We start from the raw sequence: 15,790 nt of genomic DNA, 5'->3' as shown, positions 1-15,790 counted from the left end.
CAAAATTTCACGGAGCAATATTGCTGGGAGAGAAAAGGCACCACCTGAGGGAGGCACGCTCAAAAAAACTACCTAGGGCAGGAGCCGGGTTGCCCCCAGGGACTAGGCGTGTCTGGCCTCAGCATTGTAAGGAGAGTTCACTGAACTCCCTGAGTGAAGTTTTCTCCGCTGTCTTACGTCTACGTTCCTAAAATTTACTCTGCGGTTTCTGATGATCCTGGCTTATGAACGGCCACCATTCACCGTTCTCCTTACACTCGTGCGTCTCCATCGGCCTTAAAAGAAAGGGAGGACACGCAACTGCTGGCAGGTAAATTCAGCAAAGTTTGTCTCAACACAAAAGAGACAGCTCTGTGGTGACCCGTCTTCCACGGTAAAACATTTCCTAGCGAATAAGGAATCTTCCCATCGCAATGACACTATGAGGGAATTGCCACCGATGGATTTGCCGCTGTGCCTACACATCATCTTGAGGCCATACAGTAGTGAAGCACGGGATCCCAGGCGCTTCACCCTTTACCCTAGACCAGTGAAACACTGTCTCTAAACATGCCCACATGCCTGTATATGCCCGTTCAAAGTTAACGCTAAACCGAAATCTTCTTTCTGTCCCACTATTTTGCAGCATTTTAAAGAAGTACACTGGGAAAGATTTTTCTGCAAGGAAGGAACTGCAGGCGGCGTGGCTGAAATGAGAATATCATGCTGCACGAGCTCTTTGCCCTCAGATGTAGAAGTGTCATCAGTGGGCATCATAGAGAAACGGGACTTTAATAAGTGATCATCAACCAATGTGAATTCCCTTTGTTCTAGACGCCTGAAATAAAGAGTTGTCCTGAGTCACATAAACCTCCACCGAGTGGTCTTTATGTGGCGCGGGAACATGCCGGTATAAGAGAATTCCGAAGAAGGCTGAACGTCCACAATTGAATGGTCATTGCCAGAAATGAAGTGGCAGCCGGATCAGACTGGGAAACTTCAGCTTCCATTAGACAATGAAGATGTGAGAATCTGGTACGTCCACAATTCACGGTTTCCTTAGATCCATGAAATTCCGTGTTGAATTTCAGTCAGAAAATGAAAACTCCGGAGCCGCTGTTCAGCAGGCCCGGGTGTAGCTCCCAGAGGCACACTGGTGCTCCTCTAGAATTTGGATAAAAATCGTTTTCACTGGAATAAAGAACCTTGATCAAGCCAGGTGGGTCTTGACCATCGAAATTGCTGCGTTTGCCCGGGATACTGACAAGAACCCACCTGTGCTAGTCCATGGCGTATTCAGCACAGGAATCTGCATCGATTGAGCCAAGACAAAGGAAAGCTCAGGGAGGCAGCACCCGTGTAGAAAAGCATTTGTACTTCAAAGATGAGGCCAATGAGGTGAAAGGACAAAGCCACGGCAAACAGTTTTGATCATCGGCAGAATTTCACGGAGCAATATTGCTGGGAGAGAAAAGGCACCACCTGAGGGAGGCACGCTCAACAAAACTACCTAGGGCAGGAGCCGGGTTGCCCCCAGGCACTAGGCGTGTCAGGCCTCAGCATTGTAAGAAGAGTTCCCTGAAGTCCCTGAGTGGTTTTCTCCGCTGTCCTACGTCTACGTTCCTAAAATTTACTCTGCGGTTTCTGATGATCCTGGCTTATGAACGGCCACCATTCACCGTTCTCCTTACACTCGTGCGTCTCCATCGGCCTTAAAAGAAAGGGGGGACACGCAACTGCTGGCAGGTAAATTCAGCAAAGTTTGTCTCAACACAAAAGAGACAGCTCTGTGGTGACCCGTCTTCCACGGTAAAACATTTCCTAGCCAATAAGGAATCTTCCCATCGCAATGACACTATGAGAGAATTGCCACCGATGGATTTGCCGCTGTGCCTACACATCATCTTGAGGCCATACAGTAGTGAAGCACGGGATCCCAGGCGCTTCACCCTTTACCCTAGACCAGTGAAACACTGTCTCCAAACATGCCCACATGCCTGTATCTATGCCCGTTCAAAGTTAACGCTAAACCGAAATCTTCTTTCTGTCCCACTATTTTGCAGCATTTTAAAGAAGTACACTGGGAAAGATTTTTCTGCAAGGAAGGAACTGCAGGCGGCGTGGCTGAAATGAGAATATCATGCTGCACGAGCTCTTTGCCCTCAGATGTAGAAGTGTCATCAGTGGGCATCATAGAGAAACGGGACTTTAATAAGTGATCATCAACCTCTGTGAATTCCCTTTGTTCTAGACGGCTGAAATAAAGAGTTGTCCTGAGTCACATAAACCTCCACCGAGTGGTCTTTATGTGGCGCGGGAACATGCCGGTATAAGAGAATTCCGAAGAAGGCTGAACGTCCACAATTGAATGGTCATTGCCAGAAATGAAGTGGCAGCCGGATCAGACTGGGAAACTTCAGCTTCCATTAGACAATGAAGATGTGAGAATCTGGTACGTCCACAATTCACGGTTTCCTTAGATCCATGAAATTCCGTGTTGAATTTCAGTCAGAAAATGAAAAATCCGGAGCCGCTGTTCAGCAGGCCCGGGTGTAGCTCCCAGAGGCACACTGGTGCTCCTCTAGAATTTGGATAAAAATCGTTTTCACTGGAATAAAGAACCTTGATCAAGCCAGGTGGGTCTTGACCATCGAAATTGCTGCGTTTGCCCGGTATACTGACAAGAACCCACCTGTGCTAGTCCATGGCGTATTCAGCACAGGAATCTGCATCGATTGAGCCAAGACAAAGGAAAGCTCAGGGAGGCAGCACCCGTGTAGAAAAGCATTTGTACTTCAAAGATGAGGCCAATGAGGTGAAAGGACAAAGCCACGGCAAACAATTTTGATCATCGGCAGAATTTCACGGAGCAATATTGCTGGGAGAGAAAAGGCACCACCTGAGGGAGGCACGCTCAACAAAACTACCTAGGGCAGGAGCCGGGTTGCCCCCAGACACTAGGCGTGTCAGGCCTCAGCATTGTAAGGAGAGTTCACTGAAGTCCCTGAGTGAAGTTTTCTCCGCTGTCCTTCGTCTACGTTCCTAAAATTTACTCTACGGTTTCTGATGATCCTGGCTTATGAACGGCCACCATTCACCGTTCTCCTTACACTCGTGCGTCTCCATCGGCCTTAAAAGAAAGGGAGGACACGCAACTGCTGGCAGGTAAATTCAGCAAAGTTTGTCTCAACACAAAAGAGACAGCTCTGTGGTGACCCGTCTTCCACGGTAAAACATTTCCTAGCCAATAAGGAATCTTCCCATCGCAATGACACTATGAGAGAATTGCCACCGATGGATTTGCCGCTGTGCCTACACATCATCTTGAGGCCATACAGTAGTGAAGCACGGGAACCCAGGCGCTTCACCCTTTACCCTAGACCAGTGAAACACTGTCTCTAAACATGCCCACATGCCTGTATCTATGCCCGTTCAAAGTTAACGCTAAACCGAAATCTTCTTTCTGTCCCACTATTTTGCAGCATTTTAAAGAAGTACACTGGGAAAGATTTTTCTGCAAGGAAGGAACTGCAGGCGGCGTGGCTGAAATGAGAATATCATGCTGCACGAGCTCTTTGCCCTCAGATGTAGAAGTGTCATCAGTGGGCATCATAGAGAAACGGGACTTTAATAAGTGATCATCAACCTCTGTGAATTCCCTTTGTTCTAGACGCCTGAAATAAAGAGTTGTCCTGAGTCACATAAACCTCCACCGAGTGGTCTTTATGTGGCGCGGGAACATGCCGGTATAAGAGAATTCCGAAGAAGGCTGAACGTCCACAATTGAATGGTCATTGCCAGAAATGAAGTGGCAGACGGATCAGACTGGGAAACTTCAGCTTCCATTAGACAATGAAGATGTGAGAATCTGGTACGTCCAAAATTCACGGTTTCCTTAGATCCATGAAATTCCGTGTTGAATTTCAGTCAGAAAATGAAAACTCCGGAGCCGCTGTTCAGCAGGCCCGGGTGTAGCTCCCAGAGGCACACTGGTGCTCCTCTAGAATTTGGATAAAAATCGTTTTCACTGGAATAAAGAACCTTGATCAAGCCAGGTGGGTCTTGACCATCGAAATTGCTGCGTTTGCCCGGGATACTGACAAGAACCCACCTGTGCTAGTCCATGGCGTATTCAGCACAGGAATCTGCATCGATTGAGCCAAGACAAAGGAAAGCTCAGGGAGGCAGCACCCGTGTAGAAAAGCATTTGTACTTCAAAGATGAGGCCAATGAGGTGAAAGGACAAAGCCACGGCAAACAGTTTTGATCATCGGCAGAATTTCACGGAGCAATATTGCTGGGAGAGAAAAGGCACCACCTGAGGGAGGCACGCTCAACAAAACTACCTAGGGCAGGAGCCGGGTTGCCCCCAGGCACTAGGCGTGTCAGGCCTCAGCATTGTAAGAAGAGTTCCCTGAAGTCCCTGAGTGGTTTTCTCCGCTGTCCTACGTCTACGTTCCTAAAATTTACTCTGCGGTTTCTGATGATCCTGGCTTATGAACGGCCACCATTCACCGTTCTCCTTACACTCGTGCGTCTCCATCGGCCTTAAAAGAAAGGGGGGACACGCAACTGCTGGCAGGTAAATTCAGCAAAGTTTGTCTCAACACAAAAGAGACAGCTCTGTGGTGACCCGTCTTCCACGGTAAAACATTTCCTAGCCAATAAGGAATCTTCCCATCGCAATGACACTATGAGAGAATTGCCACCGATGGATTTGCCGCTGTGCCTACACATCATCTTGAGGCCATACAGTAGTGAAGCACGGGATCCCAGGCGCTTCACCCTTTACCCTAGACCAGTGAAACACTGTCTCCAAACATGCCCACATGCCTGTATCTATGCCCGTTCAAAGTTAACGCTAAACCGAAATCTTCTTTCTGTCCCACTATTTTGCAGCATTTTAAAGAAGTACACTGGGAAAGATTTTTCTGCAAGGAAGGAACTGCAGGCGGCGTGGCTGAAATGAGAATATCATGCTGCACGAGCTCTTTGCCCTCAGATGTAGAAGTGTCATCAGTGGGCATCATAGAGAAACGGGACTTTAATAAGTGATCATCAACCTCTGTGAATTCCCTTTGTTCTAGACGCCTGAAATAAAGAGTTGTCCTGAGTCACATAAACTTCCACCGAGTGGTCTTTATGTGGCGCGGGAACATGCCGGTATAAGAGAATTCCGAAGAAGGCTGAACGTCCACAATTGAATGGTCATTGCCAGAAATGAAGTGGCAGCCGGATCAGACTGGGAAACTTCAGCTTCCATTAGACAATGAAGATGTGAGAATCTGGTACGTCCACAATTCACGGTTTCCTTAGATCCATGAAATTCCGTGTTGAATTTCAGTCAGAAAATGAAAACTCCGGAGCCGCTGTTCAGCAGGCCCGGGTGTAGCTCCCAGAGGCACACTGGTGCTCCTCTAGAATTTGGATAAAAATCGTTTTCACTGGAATAAAGAACCTTGATAAAGCCAGGTGGGTCTTGACCATCGAAATTGCTGCGTTTGCCCGGGATACTGACAAGAACCCACCTGTGCTAGTCCATGGCGTATTCAGCACAGGAATCTGCATCGATTGAGCCAAGACAAAGGAAAGCTCAGGGAGGCAGCACCCGTGTAGAAAAGCATTTGTACTTCAAAGATGAGGCCAATGAGGTGAAAGGACAAAGCCACGGCAAACAGTTTTGATCATCGGCAGAATTTCACGGAGCAATCTTGCTGGGAGAGAAAAGGCACCACCTGAGGGAGGCACGCTCAACAAAACTACCTAGGGCAGGAGCCGGGTTGCCCCCAGGCACTAGGCGTGTCAGGCCTCAGCATTGTAAGAAGAGTTCCCTGAAGTCCCTGAGTGGTTTTCTCCGCTGTCCTACGTCTACGTTCCTAAAATTTACTCTGCGGTTTCTGATGATCCTGGCTTATGAACGGCCACCATTCACCGTTCTCCTTACACTCGTGCGTCTCCATCGGCCTTAAAAGAAAGGGAGGACACGCAACTGCTGGCAGGTAAATTCAGCAAAGTTTGTCTCAACACAAAAGAGACAGCTCTGTGGTGACCCGTCTTCCACGGTAAAACATTTCCTAGCGAATAAGGAATCTTCCCATCGCAATGACACTATGAGAGAATTGCCACCGATGGATTTGCCGCTGTGCCTACACATCATCTTGAGGCCATACAGTAGTGAAGCACGGGAACCCAGGCGCTTCACCCTTTACCCTAGACCAGTGAAACACTGTCTCCAAACATGCCCACATGCCTGTATCTATGCCCGTTTAAAGTTAACGCTAAACCGAAATCTTCTTTCTGTCCCACTATTTTGCAGCATTTTAAAGAAGTACACTGGGAAAGATTTTTCTGCAAGGAAGGAACTGCAGGCGGCGTGGCTGAAATGAGAATATCATGCTGCACGAGCTCTTTGCCCTCAGATGTAGAAGTGTCATCAGTGGGCATCATAGAGAAACGGGACTTTAATAAGTGATCATCAACCTCTGTGAATTCCCTTTGTTCTAGACGCCTGAAATAAAGAGTTGTCCTGAGTCACATAAACCTCCAACGAGTGGTCTTTATGTGGCGCGGGAACATGCCGGTATAAGAGAATTCCGAAGAAGGCTGAACGTCCACAATTGAATGGTCATTGCCAGAAATGAAGTGGCAGCCGGATCAGACTGGGAAACTTCAGCTTCCATTAGACAATGAAGATGTGAGAATCTGGTACGTCCACAATTCACGGTTTCCTTAGATCCATGAAATTCCGTGTTGAATTTCAGTCAGAAAATGAAAACTCCGGAGCCGCTGTTCAGCAGGCCCGGGTGTAGCTCCCAGAGGCACACTGGTGCTCCTCTAGAATTTGGATAAAAATCGTTTTCACTGGAATAAAGAACCTTGATCAAGCCAGGTGGGTCTTGACCATCGAAATTGCTGCGTTTGCCCGGGATACTGACAAGAACCTACCTGTGCTAGTCCATGGCGTATTCAGCACAGGAATCTGCATCGATTGAGCCAAGACAAAGGAAAGCTCAGGGAGGCAGCACCCGTGTTGAAAAGCATTTGTACTTCAAAGATGAGGCCAATGAGGTGAAAGGACAAAGCCACGGCAAACAGTTTTGATCATCGGCAGAATTTCACGGAGCAATATTGCTGGGAGAGAAAAGGCACCACCTGAGGGAGGCACGCTCAACAAAACTACCTAGGGCAGGAGCCGGGTTGCCCCCAGGCACTAGGCGTGTCAGGCCTCAGCATTGTAAGGAGAGTTCCCTGAAGTCCCTGAGTGGTTTTCTCCGCTGTCCTACGTCTACGTTCCTAAAATTTACTCTGCGGTTTCTGATGATCCTGGCTTATGAACGGCCACCATTCACCGTTCTCCTTACACTCGTGCGTCTCCATCGGCCTTAAAAGAAAGGGAGGACACGCAACTGCTGGCAGGTAAATTCAGCAAAGTTTGTCTCAACACAAAAGAGACAGCTCTGTGGTGACCCGTCTTCACGGTAAAACATTTCCTAGCCAATAAGGAATCTTCCCATCGCAATGACACTATGAGAGAATTGCCACCGATGGATTTGCCGCTGTGCCTACACATCATCTTGAGGCCATACAGTAGTGAAGCACGGGAACCCAGGCGCTTCACCCTTTACCCTAGACCAGTGAAACACTGTCTCTAAACATGCCCACATGCCTGTATCTATGCCCGTTCAAAGTTAACGCTAAACCGAAATCTTCTTTCTGTCCCACTATTTTGCAGCATTTTAAAGAAGTACACTGGGAAAGATTTTTCTGCAAGGAAGGAACTGCAGGCGGCGTGGCTGAAATGAGAATATCATGCTGCACGAGCTCTTTGCCCTCAGATGTAGAAGTGTCATCAGTGGGCATCATAGAGAAACGGGACTTTAATAAGTGATCATCAACCTCTGTGAATTCCCTTTGTTCTAGACGCCTGAAATAAAGAGTTGTCCTGAGTCACATAAACCTCCACCGAGTGGTCTTTATGTGGCGCGGGAACATGCCGGTATAAGAGAATTCCGAAGAAGGCTGAACGTCCACAATTGAATGGTCATTGCCAGAAATGAAGTGGCAGCCGGATCAGACTGGGAAACTTCAGCTTCCATTAGACAATGAAGATGTGAGAATCTGGTACGTCCACAATTCACGGTTTCCTTAGATCCATGAAATTCCGTGTTGAATTTCAGTCAGAAAATGAAAACTCCGGAGCCGCTGTTCAGCAGGCCCGGGTGTAGCTCCCAGAGGCACACTGGTGCTCCTCTAGAATTTGGATAAAAATCGTTTTCACTGGAATAAAGAACCTTGATCAAGCCAGGTGGGTCTTGACCATCGAAATTGCTGCGTTTGCCCGGTATACTGACAAGAACCCACCTGTGCTAGTCCATGGCGTATTCAGCACAGGAATCTGCATCGATTGAGCCAAGACAAAGGAAAGCTCAGGGAGGCAGCACCCGTGTAGAAAAGCATTTGTACTTCAAAGATGAGGCTAATGAGGTGAAAGGACAAAGCCACGGCAAACAGTTTTGATCATCGGCAGAATTTCACGGAGCAATATTGCTGGGAGAGAAAAGGCACCACCTGAGGGAGGCACGCTCAACAAAACTACCTAGGGCAGGAGCCGGGTTGCCCCCAGGCACTAGGCGTGTCAGGCATCAGCATTGTAAGGAGAGTTCCCTGAAGTCCCTGAGTGGTTTTCTCCGCTGTCCTACGTCTACGTTCCTAAAATTTACTCTGCGGTTTCTGATGATCCTGGCTTATGAACGGCCACCATTCACCGTTCTCCTTACACTCGTGCGTCTCCATCGGCCTTAAAAGAAAGGGAGGACACGCAACTGCTGGCAGGTAAATTCAGCAAAGTTTGTCTCAACACAAAAGAGACAGCTCTGTGGTGACCCGTCTTCCACGGTAAAACATTTCCTAGCCAATAAGGAATCTTCCCATCGCAATGACACTATGAGAGAATTGCCACCGATGGATTTGCCGCTGTGCCTACACATCATCTTGAGGCCATAGAGTAGTGAAGCACGGGAACCCAGGCGCTTCACCCTTTACCCTAGACCAGTGAAACACTGTCTCCAAACATGCCCACATGCCTGTATCTATGCCCGTTTAAAGTTAACGCTAAACCGAAATCTTCTTTCTGTCCCACTATTTTGCAGCATTTTAAAGAAGTACACTGGGAAAGATTTTTCTGCAAGGAAGGAACTGCAGGCGGCGTGGCTGAAATGAGAATATCATGCTGCACGAGCTCTTTGCCTTCAGATGTAGAAGTGTCATCAGTGGGCATCATAGAGAAACGGGACTTTAATAAGTGATCATCAACCTCTGTGAATTCCCTTTGTTCTAGACGCCTGAAATAAAGAGTTGTCCTGAGTCACATAAACCTCCACCGAGTGGTCTTTATGTGGCGCGGGAACATGCCGGTATAAGAGAATTCCCAAGAAGGCTGAACGTCCACAATTGAATGGTCATTGCCAGAAATGAAGTGGCAGCCGGATCAGACTGGGAAACTTCAGCTTCCATTAGACAATGAAGATGTGAGAATCTGGTACGTCCACAATTCACGGTTTCCTTAGATCCATGAAATTCCGTGTTGAATTTCAGTCAGAAAATGAAAACTCCGGAGCCGCTGTTCAGCAGGCCCGGGTGTAGCTCCCAGAGGCACACTGGTGCTCCTCTAGAATTTGGATAAAAATCGTTTTCACTGGAATAAAGAACCTTGATCAAGCCAGGTGGGTCTTGACCATCGAAATTGCTGCGTTTGCCCGGTATACTGACAAGAACCCACCTGTGCTAGTCCATGGCGTATTCAGCACAGGAATCTGCATCGATTGAGCCAAGACAAAGGAAAGCTCAGGGAGGCAGCACCCGTGTAGAAAAGCATTTGTACTTCAAAGATGAGGCCAATGAGGTGAAAGGACAAAGCCACGGCAAACAGTTTTGATCATCGGCAGAATTTCACGGAGCAATATTGCTGGGAGAGAAAAGGCACCACCTGAGGGAGGCACGCTCAACAAAACTACCTAGGGCAGGAGCCGGGTTGCCCCCAGGCACTAGGCGTGTCAGGCCTCAGCATTGTAAGGAGAGTTCCCTGAAGTCCCTGAGTGGTTTTCTCCGCTGTCCTACGTCTACGTTCCTAAAATTTACTCTGCGGTTTCTGATGATCCTGGCTTATGAACGGCCACCATTCACCGTTCTCCTTACACTCGTGCGTCTCCATCGGCCTTAAAAGAAAGGGAGGACGTGCAACTGCTGGCAGGTAAATTCAGCAAAGTTTGTCTCAACACAAAAGAGACAGCTCTGTGGTGACCCGTCTTCCACGGTAAAACATTTCCTAGCCAATAAGGAATCTTCCCATCGCAATGACACTATGAGAGAATTGCCACCGATGGATTTGCCGCTGTGCCTACACATCATCTTGAGGCCATACAGTAGTGAAGCACGGGAACCCAGGCGCTTCACCCTTTACCCTAGACCAGTGAAACACTGTCTCCAAACATGCCCACATGCCTGTATCTATGCCCGTTTAAAGTTAACGCTAAACCGAAATCTTCTTTCTGTCCCACTATTTTGCAGCATTTTAAAGAAGTACACTGGGAAAGATTTTTCTGCAAGGAAGGAACTGCAGGCGGCGTGGCTGAAATGAGAATATCATGCTGCACGAGCTCTTTGCCTTCAGATGTAGAAGTGTCAACAGTGGGCATCATAGAGAAACGGGACTTTAATAAGTGATCATCAACCTCTGTGAATTCCCTTTGTTCTAGACGCCTGAAATAAAGAGTTGTCCTGAGTCACATAAACCTCCACCGAGTGGTCTTTATGTGGCGCGGGAACATGCCGGTATAAGAGAATTCCCAAGAAGGCTGAACGTCCACAATTGAATGGTCATTGCCAGAAATGAAGTGGCAGCCGGATCAGACTGGGAAACTTCAGCTTCCATTAGACAATGAAGATGTGAGAATCTGGTACGTCCACAATTCACGGTTTCCTTAGATCCATGAAATTCCGTGTTGAATTTCAGTCAGAAAATGAAAACTCCGGAGCCGCTGTTCAGCAGGCCCGGGTGTAGCTCCCAGAGGCACACTGGTGCTCCTCTAGAATTTGGATAAAAATCGTTTTCACTGGAATAAAGAACCTTGATCAAGCCAGGTGGGTCTTGACCATCGAAATTGCTGCGTTTGCCCGGGATACTGACAAGAACCTACCTGTGCTAGTCCATGGCGTATTCAGCACAGGAATCTGCATCGATTGAGCCAAGACAAAGGAAAGCTCAGGGAGGCAGCACCCGTGTTGAAAAGCATTTGTACTTCAAAGATGAGGCCAATGAGGTGAAAGGACAAAGCCACGGCAAACAGTTTTGATCATCGGCAGAATTTCACGGAGCAATATTGCTGGGAGAGAAAAGGCACCACCTGAGGGAGGCACGCTCAACAAAACTACCTAGGGCAGGAGCCGGGTTGCCCCCAGGCACTAGGCGTGTCAGGCCTCAGCATTGTAAGGAGAGTTCCCTGAATTCCCTGAGTGGTTTTCTCCGCTGTCCTACGTCTACGTTCCTAAAATTTACTCTGCGGTTTCTGATGATCCTGGCTTATGAACGGCCACCATTCACCGTTCTCCTTACACTCGTGCGTCTCCATCGGCCTTAAAAGAAAGGGAGGACACGCAACTGCTGGCAGGTAAATTCAGCAAAGTTTGTCTCAACACAAAAGAGACAGCTCTGTGGTGACCCGTCTTCACGGTAAAACATTTCCTAGCCAATAAGGAATCTTCCCATCGCAATGACACTATGAGAGAATTGCCACCGATGGATTTGCCGCTGTGCCTACACATCATCTTGAGGCCATACAGTAGTGAAGCACGGGAACCCAGGCGCTTCACCCTTTACCCTAGACCAGTGAAACACTGTCTCTAAACATGCCCACATGCCTGTATCTATGCCCGTTCAAAGTTAACGCTAAACCGAAATCTTCTTTCTGTCCCACTATTTTGCAGCATTTTAAAGAAGTACACTGGGAAAGATTTTTCTGCAAGGAAGGAACTGCAGGCGGCGTGGCTGAAATGAGAATATCATGCTGCACGAGCTCTTTGCCCTCAGATGTAGAAGTGTCATCAGTGGGCATCATAGAGAAACGGGACTTTAATAAGTGATCATCAACCTCTGTGAATTCCCTTTGTTCTAGACGCCTGAAATAAAGAGTTGTCCTGAGTCACATAAACCTCCACCGAGTGGTCTTTATGTGGCGCGGGAACATGCCGGTATAAGAGAATTCCGAAGAAGGCTGAACGTCCACAATTGAATGGTCATTGCCAGAAATGAAGTGGCAGCCGGATCAGACTGGGAAACTTCAGCTTCCATTAGACAATGAAGATGTGAGAATCTGGTACGTCCACAATTCACGGTTTCCTTAGATCCATGAAATTCCGTGTTGAATTTCAGTCAGAAAATGAAAACTCCGGAGCCGCTGTTCAGCAGGCCCGGGTGTAGCTCCCAGAGGCACACTGGTGCTCCTCTAGAATTTGGATAAAAATCGTTTTCACTGGAATAAAGAACCTTGATCAAGCCAGGTGGGTCTTGACCATCGAAATTGCTGCGTTTGCCCGGTATACTGACAAGAACCCACCTGTGCTAGTCCATGGCGTATTCAGCACAGGAATCTGCATCGATTGAGCCAAGACAAAGGAAAGCTCAGGGAGGCAGCACCCGTGTAGAAAAGCATTTGTACTTCAAAGATGAGGCTAATGAGGTGAAAGGACAAAGCCACGGCAAACAGTTTTGATCATCGGCAGAATTTCACGGAGCAATATTGCTGGGAGAGAAAAGGCACCACCTGAGGGAGGCACGCTCAACAAAACTACCTAGGGCAGGAGCCGGGTTGCCCCCAGGCACTAGGCGTGTCAGGCCTCAGCATTGTAAGGAGAGTTCCCTGAATTCCCTGAGTGGTTTTCTCCGCTGTCCTACGTCTACGTTCCTAAAATTTACTCTGCGGTTTCTGATGATCCTGGCTTATGAACGGCCACCATTCACCGTTCTCCTTACACTCGTGCGTCTCCATCGGCCTTAAAAGAAAGGGAGGACACGCAACTGCTGGCAGGTAAATTCAGCAAAGTTTGTCTCAACACAAAAGAGACAGCTCTGTGGTGACCCGTCTTCCACGGTAAAACATTTCCTAGCCAATAAGGAATCTTCCCATCGCAATGACACTATGAGAGAATTGCCACCGATGGATTTGCCGCTGTGCCTACACATCATCTTGAGGCCATAGAGTAGTGAAGCACGGGAACCCAGGCGCTTCACTCTTTACCCTAGACCAGTGAAACACTGTCTCCAAACATGCCCACATGCCTGTATCTATGCCCGTTTAAAGTTAACGCTAAACCGAAATCTTCTTTCTGTCCCACTATTTTGCAGCATTTTAAAGAAGTACACTGGGAAAGATTTTTCTGCAAGGAAGGAACTGCAGGCGGCGTGGCTGAAATGAGAATATCATGCTGCACGAGCTCTTTGCCTTCAGATGTAGAAGTGTCATCAGTGGGCATCATAGAGAAACGGGACTTTAATAAGTGATCATCAACCTCTGTGAATTCCCTTTGTTCTAGACGCCTGAAATAAAGAGTTGTCCTGAGTCACATAAACCTCCACCGAGTGGTCTTTATGTGGCGCGGGAACATGCCGGTATAAGAGAATTCCCAAGAAGGCTGAACGTCCACAATTGAATGGTCATTGCCAGAAATGAAGTGGCAGCCGGATCAGACTGGGAAACTTCAGCTTCCATTAGACAATGAAGATGTGAGAATCTGGTACGTCCACAATTCACGGTTTCCTTAGATCCATGAAATTCCGTGTTGAATTTCAGTCAGAAAATGAAAACTCCGGAGCCGCTGTTCAGCAGGCCCGGGTGTAGCTCCCAGAGGCACACTGGTGCTCCTCTAGAATTTGGATAAAAATCGTTTTCACTGGAATAAAGAACCTTGATCAAGCCAGGTGGGTCTTGACCATCGAAATTGCTGCGTTTGCCCGGTATACTGACAAGAACCCACCTGTGCTAGTCCATGGCGTATTCAGCACAGGAATCTGCATCGATTGAGCCAAGACAAAGGAAAGCTCAGGGAGGCAGCACCCGTGTAGAAAAGCATTTGTACTTCAAAGATGAGGCTAATGAGGTGAAAGGACAAAGCCACGGCAAACAGTTTTGATCATCGGCAGAATTTCACGGAGCAATATTGCTGGGAGAGAAAAGGCACCACCTGAGGGAGGCACGCTCAACAAAACTACCTAGGGCAGGAGCCGGGTTGCCCCCAGGCACTAGGCGTGTCAGGCCTCAGCATTGTAAGGAGAGTTCCCTGAAGTCCCTGAGTGGTTTTCTCCGCTGTCCTACGTCTACGTTCCTAAAATTTACTCTGCGGTTTCTGATGATCCTGGCTTATGAACGGCCACCATTCACCGTTCTCCTTACACTCGTGCGTCTCCATCGGCCTTAAAAGAAAGGGAGGACGCGCAACTGCTGGCAGGTAAATTCAGCAAAGTTTGTCTCAACACAAAAGAGACAGCTCTGTGGTGACCCGTCTTCCACGGTAAAACATTTCCTAGCCAATAAGGAATCTTCCCATCGCAATGACACTATGAGAGAATTGCCACCGATGGATTTGCCGCTGTGCCTACACATCATCTTGAGGCCATAGAGTAGTGAAGCACGGGAACCCAGGCGCTTCACCCTTTACCCTAGACCAGTGAAACACTGTCTCCAAACATGCCCACATGCCTGTATCTATGCCCGTTTAAAGTTAACGCTAAACCGAAATCTTCTTTCTGTCCCACTATTTTGCAGCATTTTAAAGAAGTACACTGGGAAAGATTTTTCTGCAAGGAAGGAACTGCAGGCGGCGTGGCTGAAATGAGAATATCATGCTGCACGAGCTCTTTGCCTTCAGATGTAGAAGTGTCAACAGTGGGCATCATAGAGAAACGGGACTTTAATAAGTGATCATCAACCTCTGTGAATTCCCTTTGTTCTAGACGCCTGAAATAAAGAGTTGTCCTGAGTCACATAAACCTCCACCGAGTGGTCTTTATGTGGCGCGGGAACATGCCGGTATAAGAGAATTCCCAAGAAGGCTGAACGTCCACAATTGAATGGTCATTGCCAGAAATGAAGTGGCAGCCGGATCAGACTGGGAAACTTCAGCTTCCATTAGACAATGAAGATGTGAGAATCTGGTACGTCCACAATTCACGGTTTCCTTAGATCCATGAAATTCCGTGTTGAATTTCAGTCAGAAAATGAAAACTCCGGAGCCGCTGTTCAGCAGGCCCGGGTGTAGCTCCCAGAGGCACACTGGTGCTCCTCTAGAATTTGGATAAAAATCGTTTTCACTGGAATAAAGAACCTTGATCAAGCCAGGTGGGTCTTGACCATCGAAATTGCTGCGTTTGCCCGGTATACTGACAAGAACCCACCTGTGCTAGTCCATGGCGTATTCAGCACAGGAATCTGCATCGATTGAGCCAAGACAAAGGAAAGCTCAGGGAGGCAGCACCCGTGTAGAAAAGCATTTGTACTTCAAAGATGAGGCCAATGAGGTGAAAGGACAAAGCCACGGCAAACAGTTTTGATCATCGGCAGAATTTCACGGAGCAATATTGCTGGGAGAGAAAAGGCACCACCTGAGGGAGGCACGCTCAACAAAACTACCTAGGGCAGGAGCCGGGTTGCCCCCAGGCACTAGGCGTGTCAGGCCTCAGCATTGTAAGAAGAGTTCCCTGAAGTCCCTGAGTGGTTTTCTCCGCTGTCCTACATCTACGTTCCTAAAATTTACTCTGCGG

This window comes from Tenrec ecaudatus, chromosome 9 (assembly GCF_050624435.1).
Source record: "Tenrec ecaudatus isolate mTenEca1 chromosome 9, mTenEca1.hap1, whole genome shotgun sequence".
NCBI lineage: Eukaryota > Metazoa > Chordata > Mammalia > Afrosoricida > Tenrecidae > Tenrec > Tenrec ecaudatus.
This window is presented reverse-complemented; position numbering follows the sequence as displayed.